The following is a 15,619-nucleotide window of genomic DNA, read 5'->3' on the forward strand; positions in this document are numbered from 1 at the left end:
TAATACTGGTGTCACTTAAACTATGAATAATAAGATGTGGTTCACATTATGATATTGACATTGACTTTTATCCTTTTGATGTGAAATCCGTGCCTACTGTCAGACCTTAAAAGGTATTTTATCCTTAGCTCTCATAGAATATACAAACAACACACGGGTGGGCAAAAGTAGGTTTACCATTGTGAGTACCCAAAATAGTGTTGATTCTTACACTATTTTTATTTATGAATTAAGGATTGCATTATTTATTATTGTTATTATTATTAACCTACTTTTGCCCACCCCTATATAAAATGTCAAAACAAATTACCTTCCAGCAATAGAAAACAGTTTACGTACCAACTTCACAGTCAACCTTCCCGAGGTCATGGAAATCTCAGTGATTAAGAAAAATGTGGTGTTGAAGGAGACCATATTCCAGCCACCTTATTAATGCCATATTACTGAGTACCCACTATGTGCCTGGGCCTGCACAGTATCTCAGTTAATTCTCACAAGGAAGTCACTTTTACTCCCACTTTACAGATAGCTAACTGATCCTCAGAGAAAAGTAAGTGTCCTACAGCTAGTCATCAGAGGCCTGCATTTGTCTTTCCCACTTGCTACCTTGTGTTATTTCCAACACAACTCTATTTTCATTTACAATACAAGTGTTGAAACTGGCTTTTTCTATTATCGAAATCCCCACTTTTCACACCACACATCTCTTAGAACAGGAGGTGGCTTCAGGGGTAACCTTCCTAGATGAACTGTGTTCCTCAATCACTGCCGAAGAGTAAGAATACAGGAGTAAGATGACATTGGCCCAGAACATTAAGGAATGAGACAGTAGCATCTATGGACAATAGTCTTATCCTGGGGGGAAAACAGTGGCAGACTACAGAATTGGGCATTATATTGTTACTCAGCCTTATAAAAGGCCAGCGGACCTGCCTGTAGCAGCTGTGCTAAACTAAGCCCACTTTTTGCCATGGTAACAATGATCATGACAAAATGCTGAATGTAATGGCTTTCTTGATTTTCTTGTGTAATTGTGCGTAGCATCCGAGCTTTACTTTACGGGGATGGAGGAGGAAAGTGCAAAATGTTTTAGAAATCATTGCTGTTTCAGCGTTTCCTGTCTTTTATTCAGCCATTATTCAAATTAGCAGTAATGTTGCAAATTGAATTTTCAATTTTTAGCAATTTTATTATGAGTTTGAAATAGTAAAGAAAGCATCATTTTTGATAGTATAGGAAAAGCAATGACAAGAGAATCAAATTGTATAAGTTTAGGTTGCTGAAGGATTTTAAAAACGGATAAACTCAATCATTATGCTGTGAGACTATCACTCCGCTTTGGTACTGGTCAACTCTTTTAAGAGGAATCCCAAATAGTAGCACTTACTTAAAAATTCCATAAGCATATCTTTATTCTAAAACAACTATTTTTGAGTGCCTAGTACTTCCTATTTTAGAGGCTGATTAAATAACCTACTCACCTGTATGATGGATCTACGGATTATTGACATGGCTGGAGAAGATCCGAACAATAGATGATTTAGTACAGTTCCCTTTGGGCTCGATTTTAGATTATTTTGTTATAAGCTACTTTTATATTCTAATCATGATTGACTTACACCACTATTGATTTACATCCCATAAACTTGGTTGTTTTTTTTTAATATTAGACCAGCTAAGTGGGCACATAATTAATTCAGGGTATGTTATGTGATAAGGGAAAGCCAATCTCGGTTTGGAATGTTCCAAATTATTCAAGGAAGAAGTACTCTACACAGAAGTCATTGCTGTTACCAACTATCTAGAGAGAGACCGAGAAATACAAGTAGTGCTTTCACTTAAAATGGAACATGGAGGCATTTACCTAGACATAAACTTTTGGTTATAATCTGATAGAAACTCACCAGTGATTGGGCATTTTGATTTAGCCCATTATGAAAGTATAGAACCTACTCTTGATATTTTGACTAGACTCAAATAGCCCTTGCTAAAGTTCTTCAGAGTTGGTAGAAATCATCCCTCCCAATGCAGGTAGCTTTTCGAGGCAATTTGGTTGCCATTTGGCCTAACTGCTGTATTTGTGTGCTAAGCCTCTTGTTGACATAAAAACTATTATCTAATTGCCATTATTTTTAGATTAAACATTGGATTTTATAATAAAACTGTTCAATTAACATTTGTAGAATCATAACCTTGTATAAACCAATTTTCCCACACAAATAACTACAGATCCCCTAATTTTTTGTTTCATATTTGTATGTGAGTTTTCTTTTTATATAAATTGATATTCTCACTCAGCCTTTCAGCGACTTTTGATAAAGTTGATAACAACCTACCTCTTTATTAAAACATCTTCTTTTTTTTGCTCCCAGGAGATATTCTTCTGGGTCTCTTCCTGCCAGGCCAGCAGCATCCTCAGGCTCCTTCCTTTGCTGGCTCTCCTTCTTCCCAGTTCTAGGCCCGAGGGCTCTGGGAACTGCGAGCTCACCCCTCTCCCCTTTTCTATCTGTATTCACCCCTTGGTTCCCTTGGAGATCTCATTGGAGACTCTGGCTTTATAGACCATCTCTATGCAGGTATCTACTAATTTTGACCCCCAGCCCTAACATTTCCCCAGGGTATATACTATTTTTTGTCAATCCAATTGCACACTCAGTACCTTTCCTTGGATATGTACTAGGTATCTCATACCTATCGCGTTCAAAAGGAAGCCCTTGATGTGTTTGTTCACTCCTCCCTTTCACCCCAAGCTCAAGTAATGGCACCACAATTTGCCAAATACTCAAGCTGAAAACCTGAGTATCATCTCCAATCCATCAGCAGATGCTTTCAGCTATGTCTTCATCACATCTCCAGTGTGCCATTTATCACCATGCTGTCACCTCAGTGGCTGTCACCACCTCTTGGACTTTTGCTGTAACTTCCAAACTAGTCTTCTTACATCAACTATTGCACTCCTGCCTGTGGTCAGTTTTTATACCCCAACCAGAGTGACTCTCAGAAAATACTAGTATAGATCAGTTTGTGACAGTTCCCTGCTCAAAACTCTTTGATGGCTTCCCATCACATTTAAAATAAAATCCATACTCTTTACCATAACATTGAGAGCCCTGCATGATCTGCCTCTCTATGCCCAATTCTCTCCACAGCTACCTCTCTTCCCTCACCTCACATTCTCTCCCTCTCTCACACTTCTTTGGCCATGCAGGCTTGCTTGGTCTTCCTTGAATCTACATTGCTTATTTCTACTTCAAGACCCTTAACTCTGGCTAATCCTTCTGTTTGGAATTTTCTTCACTGGGATCTCCCCTTAGCACTAACTCCTCATAGCATTCGGGTCGCTGCTCATATTTCCCCTCCTTTAGGGGGACCTTCCCTGACCATCCAATTCGAAAGGCATCACTCTCAGTCATCTCTCTTCTCACTTGGCTGTACTTACCCTATCTGAGTGAATGAATAGACTCTGGTTGGAAACACTTATATAAAAAGCAATTTGCTTGTTTGACTACAAGCGTTTAGAAGAGCTTTACCTTTTATATTGCTACTAGAGGCCTGGTGCATGAAATTTGTGCACGGGGGTGGGGGTGTCCCTCAGCCGAGCCTGCAACCTCTCCAATCTGGGACCCCTTGAGGAATGTCCGACTGCCCATTTAGGCCCGATTCCAGTAGGATCAGGCCTAAACGGGCAGTCGGATATCCCTCTCACAATCCAGGACTGCTGGCTCCCAACTGCTCGCCTGCCTGCCTTCCTGATTGCCCCTAACCACTTCTGCCTGCCAGCCTGATCACCCCCAAACCACTCCCTGCCAGCCTGATTGATGCCTAACTGCTCCCCTGCCAGCCTGTTTGCCCATAATTGCCCTCCACTGCAGGCCTGGTCACCCCTAACTGCCCTCCGCTGCAGGCCTGTGTCCCCCCCAACTGCCCTTCCCTGCAGGCCTGGTCGCCCCCAACTTCCCTCCTCTGCTGGCCTGGTCACCCCTAACTGCCCTCCCCTGCAGGCTTGATCGCCCCCAACTGCCCTCCCTTGCAGGCCTGGTTCCTCCCAACTGCCCTCCCCTGCTGGCCATCTTGTGGCAGCCATCATGTGTCCACATGGGGGCAGCCATCTCTGACCACATGGGGGCAGCCATCTTGTGTGTTGGAGTGACGGTCAATTTACACATTGCTCTTTTATTCGATAGGATTTCTAATTACTATATGTAGTGTGCCCCTCATTCCTTTGTAATCAAAACTTCAGAAATTTCCCCTAGCTTAATTAACCTCAATTTTTTTAATTTTGCAGTGCAGTCAGAGATTTTAAGTACAGAATATAAGCTGCCTTTCTGCTAATAATTTCATAGCATTTATCAAATATTGTAATTGCTTGTTTACTTGTCATCCTTAAGCGTTCCATCTTATCTGTATGTCTTATTCATCATCAAATACCAAGATGCTGGTGGAATACCTGGCACATCATAGGTGATCAGTAGATATTAACTGAATGAATGAGTGAATGTATGAATGAATTTTCTTATACATGACAGACAATAGCATTTTGAATCAACCATTAAGGATTATGTCAGACATTGTGACATTAAACTACAATAGGGCCAAACTATTTTCTTTGAGAATGCCACCTGAAGGACAGTAAGAAAAATGCCTATTTTTATTTTTTTTAATTGAGATGTAATTGACAGTATTATATTAGTTTCAGGTATACGTGATGATTTGATATTTGTATATATTGCTAAGTGATCACCACAGTCTAGTTTGTTGAGAAATATCAATGAATTGCAATTTCTCAGAAAGATATTTGATTACTATCTTCAAGCATATGCAAGATGTGGTGGGTAGGGAGAGCATATTGACCGATTTTCAATTTTCTAAATCCAGGGGGCTAGTCATTGTTGAAAGGATGACTCTTCCTGTTGACCCACTATGATAGAGCTATCATTTGAGTTACATATGACTCAGAAATGTTACCCCAAATCAAACCAACAAACAAACGATTATTAGAGGGGGGGGTACTATAAGAGTTGAAACACAACTATTATGATCATCAGAAAGAGTGAGGGAAGAAGATGAATAAACAGATTCTGCCAATAGTGAGTGCTTTTTTTTTTTTAACTCCACTGGTTAGAATCTCCTATACGAGGTTTAAAGTGGTGAGAGCTTACATTGTTACCTTGCTTCTGTTCTTGGGGGAAAGGCATTCAATCTTTCACCATTAAGAATAATACTAACTATAGATTTTTGTAGCTGCCCTTTATCACATTGAGGAAAATTCCTTTTGTTCCTAGTTTGCTGAGAGTTTTTATCAAAAATGGATGTTGGATTTTGCCAAATGCTTTTTATGCATCTATTAAGATGATCATATGGGTATTTTTTAATAAATCAGTTAATATGGTGAATTACAGTGTGATTGATTCTTGAATACCAACCTTGCTTTCCTAGGATAAATCCCACTTGTTTAGGAAGCAGTATCCTTTGTATATTTCGTTGGATCTGATTTGCTAAAAATTTGTTAAGAATTTTTGCATCTACTAGTATGTTCATGAGTGATAATGGTCTGTGATTTATTTTTACTTCTTAATAGTCAGACTTACATACCTTGATATAGGGTTGGGGGGACAAGAAGAGATAAACCAAAGAACCTATATACTTATATGCATAGCCCATGGACACGGGCAATAATGTAGTGAAGACTTCGGGGGGGATAGGCCTTGGGAGGAGGGGGTAAAGAGGGGGAAATTGGGAGATATCTGTAATACTATCAACAATAAAAAATTTTTAAAAGTTGGAATTCAGGTTATCTCTTTTTTTTCCTTGAATGAACTTTGCATCTTTCAAAGAGTTCATTTCATCTAAGTTGTGGAATGTATCCTTATAGGCTTGTTAACCATTTGTACACCATAAGCATCTATAGATGCAAGTGATGGACCTTTTTTAATTAAAGTCAAAATATCATGGCAATTAACTGGTTAAAAATATTTCTTTATGCTTTTAATATCTGTAGCATCTGTAGTGATGTCACCTTTCTTATTCCTGATATTGATAATTTTGTCTTCTTTTCAAGATCAGTCTGCCTAGAGCAGTGATGGGCAACCTTTTGAGCTTGGTGTGTCAAACTTCGCCAAAAAACTGAGCGTAACTCGGGTAGTGTGTCACTTTGAGGAAAAAACATTATTTCGCAAATGTTTCATCCTCAGGAGCAGCAAATGTTTCATCCTCAGCATGCGGCCGCCTCAGTGGCCGCGTGTCATCAGAAATGGCTACGCGTGTCAGTGCTGACACACGTGTTATAGGTTCGCCATCACTGGCCTAGAGGTTATAAGTTTTATTATTCTTCTGAAAGAACCAATTTTTAGTTTTATTTATTTTTTTCTATTGATTTTCTTTTTTTCTCTTTTATTGGTTCATACTCTTATCTGTATTTTTTTTTTCCTTTTTTGAATTTTAGTTTTATTTGCTCTTCTTTTTCTAGTTTCCTAAGGTGGAAAGCTGAGGTTATTATTTTGAAAACATTCTTTTTTTCCAATATAGGCAGTTTAGTGCTGTAAATTTGCTTTGAAGTGCTGTATTTCACAAAATACTATATGTTGTATTTTCACCTTTACTTGGTTCCAAACATTTTTAATTTTTCTTTGAATTTCTTATTTGACTCATAGGCTATTAAGCAGTATACCACTTTGTTCCTAAATATGTAGAAAATTTTCACATATCTTTCTGCAGTTGGTTTCTCATTTAAATCCACTCAGATCAGACACAAACTTGAATTCTTTTAAAGTTATTGAGATTTGTTTTCTGGCAAACTCTAACTGCCTAGTCTTTCATTCTCCCAGAGGTATCTCCTCAGAGAGAGAACACTGGGCTTCACCTAGGTTCCTCCTCCCCACCGTGCAGCCTGAAAACTCTCTCCAGGTGGCAAGCTGGGGCAATCAAAGGGCTCCCTCTTTTGTTTCTCATCACAGGGATACCACTGTCCCTCACTGCATGATATCTACCGTCATCTATTTTGTTTGTTTGTTTTTATGTTATTTCCAATAGGAGGATAAATCCAGTCCTTGTCCCCAAGTAGATGTCTCTCAATTGTGTTTTTGAACACATAATTTAACACATTGTAAACCAGTTTGTCTTGTCTAACATTAACCTTATAATCTTATTTATGCTATTTAATTTATAGATTTCATTGTCACTCTAAACAAATTTTCTTAACATTAACTATGAATAGAATAATCTATGAGAGTAATATGCAAACCTACTTTCTTTTGGTACTTCTCTCTCAAACTGGCATCTATATATGCCATCTCTCTTTCTCCCAGACTCCTGAGAATTGGAGCAGGGTTTTCACTCACTACTTTTTGCCCAACAAAAGAGAAGGCTTTTGGTGTCGTTAAGGCCAAAGATTGGCCTTAGCAGCCTGTGGTTGCTAGGAAGCAGCTTTCTTTGGTCATCTTCTGCTGCCCTTCGGACTAAGATAAAGCTGGCAGTCTTCAGTGAAATGGAGCCCTGTTAACAGCAGTTATGCCTTTTCTCTCCATTTTCTCTTTCTCTACATTTGAAACACATTTCCCATTTTTTAGTTTCTTCTGCTATTAGACGTTCAAAAATCTCCTGGGATAGGAGACTTATAGGTGATGAGGCTGCATTGCCCTAGTTTGCCCTTTCTCATTCTTTTGTCACACATGTGGAGCATGAAAAATAAGCCACGAATACAATCTGTATGCTCCACACTCTTCTCATAAAACAGAAATCTGTATCTATATGTATAAAAGCCTAAGTGACCATTTGACTGTTCGACGGTTCGACCAGTAGCTATGATGCGCACTGACCACCAGGGGGCAGACACTCAACGCACAGGCATGGAAACATGGAACAGACTGATGAATCTCAAGGGCGGGAAGAGATTAACCAAAGATATGCATACTAGAGGCCCGGTGCACGGATTCGTGCACCAGTGGGGTCCCTTGGCAGGCCTGCACCCTCTTGCAATCCAGGACCCCTCAGGGGATGTCAGACTGCCGGTTTCAGCCCAATCCCCTAGGGTAGGCCAAGGGACCCCACTAGTGCACCAATCCATGCACAGGGCCTCTAGTGGATACATAATAGCAATGGTCAACATCCAAAATTCCTAATTTGTCCAGCTGGCGTGGCTCAGTGGTAGAGCGTCGATCTGTGAACCAGGAGGCCACAGATTGATTCCCGTTCAGGGCACATGCCCAGGTTGTGGGTTTGATCCCCAGTGTGGGGCGAGCAGGCAGAAGCCGATTAATTCTCTCTCATCATTGATGTTTCTCTCCCTCTCCTTTCCTCTCTGAAATCAATAAAAATATAAACAAACAAACAAAATTTATAATTTGTAATTGACTCTGGAAGTCATGTTTCTTTAAAAATTAAAGTTCTGTGGATTTCATTTATCCATTAACACAAAACACATTATTTTGTGTCTTTCTTGCTCTCTCCTTTACATTCTTAGTCTACCGTTATGAATGGGTGAATTCCATTCTCGTGTTTTACTCCCTTTCAACTTTAATCGCTAACACTGAGATGTTTCTTGTGTCTTATTCACCCTTATTTTCTCACAAAAATTATACCAGAAAAGTTAACCTCTTCCCACTTTTCCTTATATATTCCTTTTTGTCATTCTCTTCCTTTTTTTGTCACTGGCAGCTTTGCTAACCATCATAACCTCCCCATTTTAAATTTAGTCCTATAGCATCCCTGATAGCTCATTCCAAGTGATTATAAATTAAAAATTCGTGTGAAATTTCTTTTATTTAGTAAAGGGGATTTTTTAATTCATAAGACTCATCAACTTACATAAATACGAGGCTATCACAGTCATCCTTGATAGCTTCAGCTTTGATAATTTTAGAGCACTCTATATTGACTATGAAAGTGGTGAAAATGAAGTCATTGACTATGTGCATAGAACTCTATGACAGCTGCAAAACTATATTGAACCCATCACTAGATCACCATATTTTATCAGTCCCATTGTCTTTCATTGTTTTAATGTGAAATTAGTATTTTTACCTCTACATATCCCTAATTCAACACGTTCTAGCAAAGTGGTCCATCAGTGGTCACACAGATAGATGACTGAATTCAGTAGATATTTTATTACTTCTAGGTAGAAGCAGCATATTATGTATTTCAGAGCATACAATGATGAGCATAATCTAACTTTGCCTTTAAGGAATTTAATTCAATCTCATAGGAAATAAAGTTTGTACATACATAACACTGAACACCAACTGTATTATCCTCTTTAATCCATATATTAGTCCTATGAGTTAGATACTAGTATTCTATCCCCATTCCATGTGAGAAAGTTGAGGCACAGCGAAGTTAAGTGCTCAGGCTAAGATCACACAGCTGGGAGACTTTTAAGTAGAAGAGTGGCATAATCAGGACCTAATTATAGGATGGCTATTCTGGTAGCAGTGCTTAGAGTGGACAGAAACAAAAAGTTGGGGATAGGAACACCATTGCTAATACAGTCATCCATTAAAATAATCCATTAATTCCCCAATGATGATGGCAGTGAAATGGAAGGAGACTATCTAGATCTACAAAGATGATAAAGACGGGATTTACAGAATTTGGCAAACAACTCAGTGTCATTGTTCTAGGGGGTAAAGAACAAAGATAACTTGGAGGTTTTGATATTGATGATGGGGAGAAAATGATGTTATTAAAGAATTGAAAGTAAAAAAAAAAATCTAGGTTAGTGATAAGTTTACATTGCAATATTTAAAGATATCCAAAGGCTACTGGGTTGTGTGGTAGGAGTCCAAGTGATGGATCAGAGATAGATTGATTTAGGACTTGTCCTCAGGAGAAATAAGTGGAGCAAGTTTTCACAGAAGGGGAGAGTAGATAATGCCTATTTTTTATGGGCAGGGAGAGAAAGAAGACAGCCGCTCTATGACCAGCTATAATGAAGTTTAAAGAATCAATTAACAATAAGTATTACTCTTACAATGAATAAAATGATTTCTAAACTTACTGACTCCCAACCTTCATGTCTCACATTTGTACATTTATAAGATAACTAGAGGCCTGATGCACAAAACTTGTGCAAGGGGCTCAGGCCTCGCAGCCCCGGCTGCCTCACAGCCCCGCGGCCCCGCTCCCTGCCCACTGGTCGTTCTGGAAGGTCGTTCCAGAAAGTCGTTCCACCATCCGGTCTAATTAGCATATTAGCTCTTTATTATATAGGATTTTAGTCTAGTTGCCTTGAGTCTGATTATTTGGAGTATTGATAGATAACCTAACATCAGTGTCCATCCTGAGTTACATGGGTTTATAAAGTTGTACCCAAAGGTAGGAACCCAGGGCTTTTAGCAATCACACTTGAAAGGAACCTTGGGAGTTGCATTTGTCAAGCAGCTTTGAAAACCATTCATGCATACCCCACGTCCAGAGCTCCATCAGCAGCCCAAATGTAAAGAAGGGAAAGGTCATTCTTCTTCCTGCGGCGTGATGGTTTGTTGACATATTTTGACACGCCAGTACAATGCTGAGAGGATCTGACCTTCCTGCAACACGGAGGGACTCAGGTTTGGGCAGGTTACCTGACACTCACTGCATTTGCTCTCTTTGCCTTTCTCCTTCTTCACAGATAAACACACTCGAACATGAAACACTGCCTTCAGTACAGAAATATTTAAATTTTTAAATGGACATAAATGATTGCTGAAAACCCTACTTGGAACTATTAAGGCTTCTAATTAAAGAAATTCAATTCGTTTTTCAAAGTGATAAATATGAATGGTGATTGTTAATGCTTGAAAGAGAAAAACTAAACAAACGAGAAGGTCTCTGCTGTTTTCCAGTCTTTAGCTTTGTGATGGAAAGCAATTTTTGGAGTTCAGATGTTTGAAGATTACCTCTAATGTTAGTATACATGGAGGTAAATCGTTGATAGTTTTTGAAATAGTTGCCTTCGAGGTATATCACGTGTTAAAAGGTTGAAGAGTAAGGTAGAGGCCAGAGAGCTGTGAAGAGAATTTTCTGTCATGTATAAATATATTCTGTTAGGTTTACATACTGTGAAGTGGAGCTTTAACTAGTTGCCCGTATTATTTCTTAATGCAATATCATGGTGATATGGGCATGCAAAGAAAAATGTTTACCATTAATGAGTTTCTAAAATATAAAAGTAATAAGCCAAATATTTATTCATCAGGAGCAGCTCTTCAGAAAGATGTTCTTGCTGTCTCCACAACTAGTAAATATAAAATAAATGTAATAATATTTTCCAGGCACCTAGACTGCACTTTTCAAAATGTAAAAACATTTATGTATTTGTCATAATATTGGAAAAAGGAATATTCAACTATTTCAGTCATATTGTTTCCAAATGTGATAACTCACGGCTAAATTAAGATACTTTTCTCAAAAAAAAAAAAAGATACTTTTCTCCAAGATAAGTATTTTAGTGACATACCTAAAATTAGGGCTGAAATTTTGAAGTCCTTAATCTTTTCACTATTCACCTATTTTCCATACTCTCGGAACTTTCCAGTAGAATCTGGATATCATACACTTCTGTTTGAATTGTTTCTCTTTCTGTATCCTCCACCTTTTCAAATGTCTTGTCCCTGGGAACCAAGCCTCAGCACAGACAACGCCCTTCCAGCTCCTGTCCAGGTTACCACAAGGCCACACTCCAGTTTCCTGGCGTTCCTCATTCCATCAGGCCCCCAGGATTATGTGCTGAGAACTGGCAGGCCTGATCCTGCTCTGCCTGCCTGAGGCCTGGTCACACACATTCCACTGTGCCACAGCATGGCCACCCCACAGGCCTCGCCATTCAGGGTTGATGTAATTTTTAGCTGACACCTGTATCTGACAATACAGATGTGCTTCTCAATGTCGTCTTTATCTACATAGGAACCGTTGCAAACCTCTCTTCACTTACCTATTACATGGATTAGTTTTACTTAACAATAACAGGTTTTCCTGCTGAAACTCAAGTGGCCAAATTCTTTTCTCTTTTCTCATTCTCCAGGTAATTTTGTAACCCCCACGCACAGCACCGAGGCATGCAGGTGCATGCATGGGCACACACACACACACACACACACACACACACAATTGTCACTAATTGCTTAAAACCACAGCAAGTCTGTTTGAAATGACAGGGAAAAGGTTAAAGTCCCGACGATGTTTTTATTGGGTTTACCAGTGACTTAATGTCTCCACACTTTTTTTTCTCTAAATTCCCCCAGTTGTTTCTAGTATTATGGCATTTTATACACATCTTTTCCTCAGAAAGTACACACAAAGTTCTATTGTTCTGCTAAGTTCCTGGCCTTCTTTTATAAATTCTTGGTAAACATTTCTTTCATTGTGGTGGGTAAAAGCATATATTCTATCAATTATTTTAAAAGGCAATAATTTATTATAGTTGATCATAAATGTCAGGAAGCAAAGACCCAGCTGAAGCATTTTGTCACTTATCATGCTGTTTTTCTTCTAATTAGTTCATTTACATTTCACAAATTAAGGGTAAAATTCAGACAGAAGATAATATCATAGGTTTAACTGACCTATATTTGTATCTGCCAAATTTAAGTTAATTAGAAATGTAGATGCTGTTTGTTTTATCTGTCAGAAAAGCTCATCTTTTTTTCTTAAAAAAAAAAAAAAAGTAGACACACTTTTCCCCCTCAGCATTTATCATCTAAATAATAGTCTTGCCAAGATGGCAGCCTCATAATAAACTCTTTTCAGTGGAGTGATGGGTAATGAAGCTTGCTTGTGAAGGCAGCGAAAAATGTTGTCTGGCCAAATGCATGAATATGATGGCTAGAGAATCAGTGGACTTTCTCAGTCATCAATCTTTTTAGTAGCCTCTTATACATCTGAATATTTTGATAGATGATCTAATAATTGAGTTATCTATCTTTCTAACTATCGGAGTTGCATAAAAATTATTCTCACATGCTACTGAATATTAAATATATTAGGCACCCAGTAAATTTTTCATAAAAGGACCAAAAGGTGAAAGATTTTTGTTATTCTATAAATACCTCTTAATATATTGAGTGTTGTGCCCTCTGAAATATTCAGCTTTTCATTCCCTCTCTGTGAGAAGCAGATATATACTTTAAAGGGATGACATACCCATTTTAAGTAGAACATACAACAGTTACTATAGCAAGTGAGAAGTAAACCCTGGTGAACATACAGGTGCAACTCGAGGTTGTAAATGGAATATCCTTGCTGGTCTAACACCAGCAGCACACTGAATGTGGTACAGATTTTCCATACAAGCCGCACAAAAGATGTGGATATGAAGAGAGATCTTGGTAATTTTGATGTACCCATCACTTTGAAAGGAAGGTGATCCTCCCAAAAGGGGAAATTTGCATATCAGCTGCCAGCCTAGCATTTCACCTGGTGACACAATACTATCCAAGTATTATCTTAATGCATAAGTAGTTCCTTCCTCCTGTACGGCTTCATATTGTGTTTTGTTGTTTTTGTTATATACCGCTCTGACTATTAAGAGCTTATCAATAGCCCGGCCAGCCAGCATGGTTCAGTGGTTGAGCGTTGACCTATGAACCAGGAGATCACGATTCAGTTCTTGTCAGGGCACATGCCTTGGTTGTGGGCTTGATCCCCAGTGTGAGGTGTGCAGGAGGCAGCCGATCAATGAATCTCTCTCATCATTGATGTATCTATGCCTCTCTCCCTCTCCCTTCCTCTCCGAAATTAATAAAAATATATATTTTTAAAAAAGCAGCTTATCGACAACAAGTGCTCCTCACTGGGATTGAAAAGCAGCAGGGAAAATTGGCAGGAAACAGATGGGTTACATAGTAGGCTTTCCCCACCCCCCGCCCCCCCTGTACTTCTTCAAAGTGACCTTGCAATGATGGCTTCCCAGGAACCGACATTAAAGTAGCTCTGCCCTGGAAGATTAGGCATTTGTTTGCGGGTCTGAAGAGTTACCAGTCCTGTGCATTGTGAAAGGCACCCAGATGAGCAGGGCCTTGTAAATTGGATTTCTATTAGCCGGTTCCATGATGGCTCTTCATCAGTTGCATGGGAAGAAGTGCTATCAGCAGCCCCAGCTATAAATATCTTAGTCTTTTCAATGCTACACTTATTTTGGGTCTCTCTCATCCAAAAGAGTGATGAAGGCTAAAAACACCATACTTAATTGTGTGTGTAAGGTTTTAAACCTTAAGATATGGACAACAGCTATTTTTACATGCCTTTCAAATTGAAGTGTTTGGAATGAAAATCAAAGACATAGTAGTAGAAACAAATATGGTAAAAATGTCTTAAACCTCATTAGACTTACAGTTCCTAACATTGATTGCAGCTCACACTTTTGCTGTTTGTAAAAATGTGGAATAATACTTTCTTTCTCTGCATTATTTCAGTAGAAAAATAATAATTGAGAAGGGTAACACCAATTGTGGAACTCCTTTTATGGGCTACGTCTGGGAAACTGTTACTCTCTGGTAGTCTGGCCTTTTTGTGGTTTCAAGAATTTTGCTCCTATCATTTGAAGTTGGAAAAAAAACTGATATTTATTATATTGAAACAACTATAGTTGGGGTTTTTAAACTTTTAGATATCTATTTAAAATTACACATTTAAAACAGTTTGAAATAACCATATTGGAGAAGTTTTAGGGGAGGGAAGAGTCTTTTCTTAATCCAAGTAGGAAACATCTGTGTTCTTTCTAGTCTGTCTTTTGCTTAGCATGGCCTCATCCATCACTGGGCTTTGATATGAACACCCAGAAGTCATGTCCTTTTGTTTTAAATGATAAATATGCCTTTGTCGTGAATACCCACAGACAACCCAGGATTTACATCTGAATTGTCAAAGTGTAGCTGCCCAGCTCCTGTGATGAGTGACATTATTAGTGAAATAAAGAAGTTTTTAATTTGTCTTGGGTAGGCCTTAGATGGTGACACTATGAGACTATGTGGGTTGTGATGCTAGAAAAAGTTGTCCTTCCCCCACTATTTTTCTAAGATTTGTCATTTATCAACAAGAGGCAATCTGTCGCAGGAGGTTCTCCTATAAACATTTTTCCTTTAATGCAGTTAGTCCGTCTTTTTAGGTTTTATTATATAGGTTTGATTGCCAGTCGTTCTTATCAAAACTAATGCTATTTGAAGTCACAGGCTTCTGATGGTCAAACAGCTAGGATCAAGATTTGTTCAGACTTGCTATTATTACCAAAGACAGTGTTTTTATAAACTTTAGCATTATTTCAAGGTCTGTGTCAATTATCTTTTCTAAATAAGTTTCTTTGATAACTTTGTCTTCACAAACTCATATCTTCTTAAATGTATTTATATATGTGCATTTTATTTTTTTAATTTATTGATTGATTTTAGAGAGTGAGGAAGGGAGCAGGAGAGAGAGAGAGAAAGACATCAATTTTGTCTTTCTACTTATTTATGCATTCATTGGTTAATTCTTGTATGTGCCCTGACCGGGGATTGAACCCTCAACCTTGGCGTATGGGGAAGGCACTCTAACCAACTGAGCTACCCGGCCAGAGCCTTATATGTGCATTTTATATAAATACACGTGATATCTACCTGTACAATTTTGTGTTAATCATCAAAACCCTTGGAGCTGTCAAGTTCAA

At 38.6% G+C, this 15,619-nt stretch overlaps 1 protein-coding gene across 1 annotated transcript in view; it reads left to right on the forward strand.

Moving 5' to 3' along the window:
* The window catches only part of CDIN1 (CDAN1 interacting nuclease 1), a 218,210-nt gene that overhangs the window by 125,017 nt on the left and 77,574 nt on the right, over positions 1 to 15,619 (forward strand). The window lies entirely within an intron of this gene.

Source organism: Cnephaeus nilssonii (genome assembly GCF_951640355.1).
Source record: "Cnephaeus nilssonii genome assembly, chromosome: 4".
NCBI lineage: Eukaryota > Metazoa > Chordata > Mammalia > Chiroptera > Vespertilionidae > Cnephaeus > Cnephaeus nilssonii.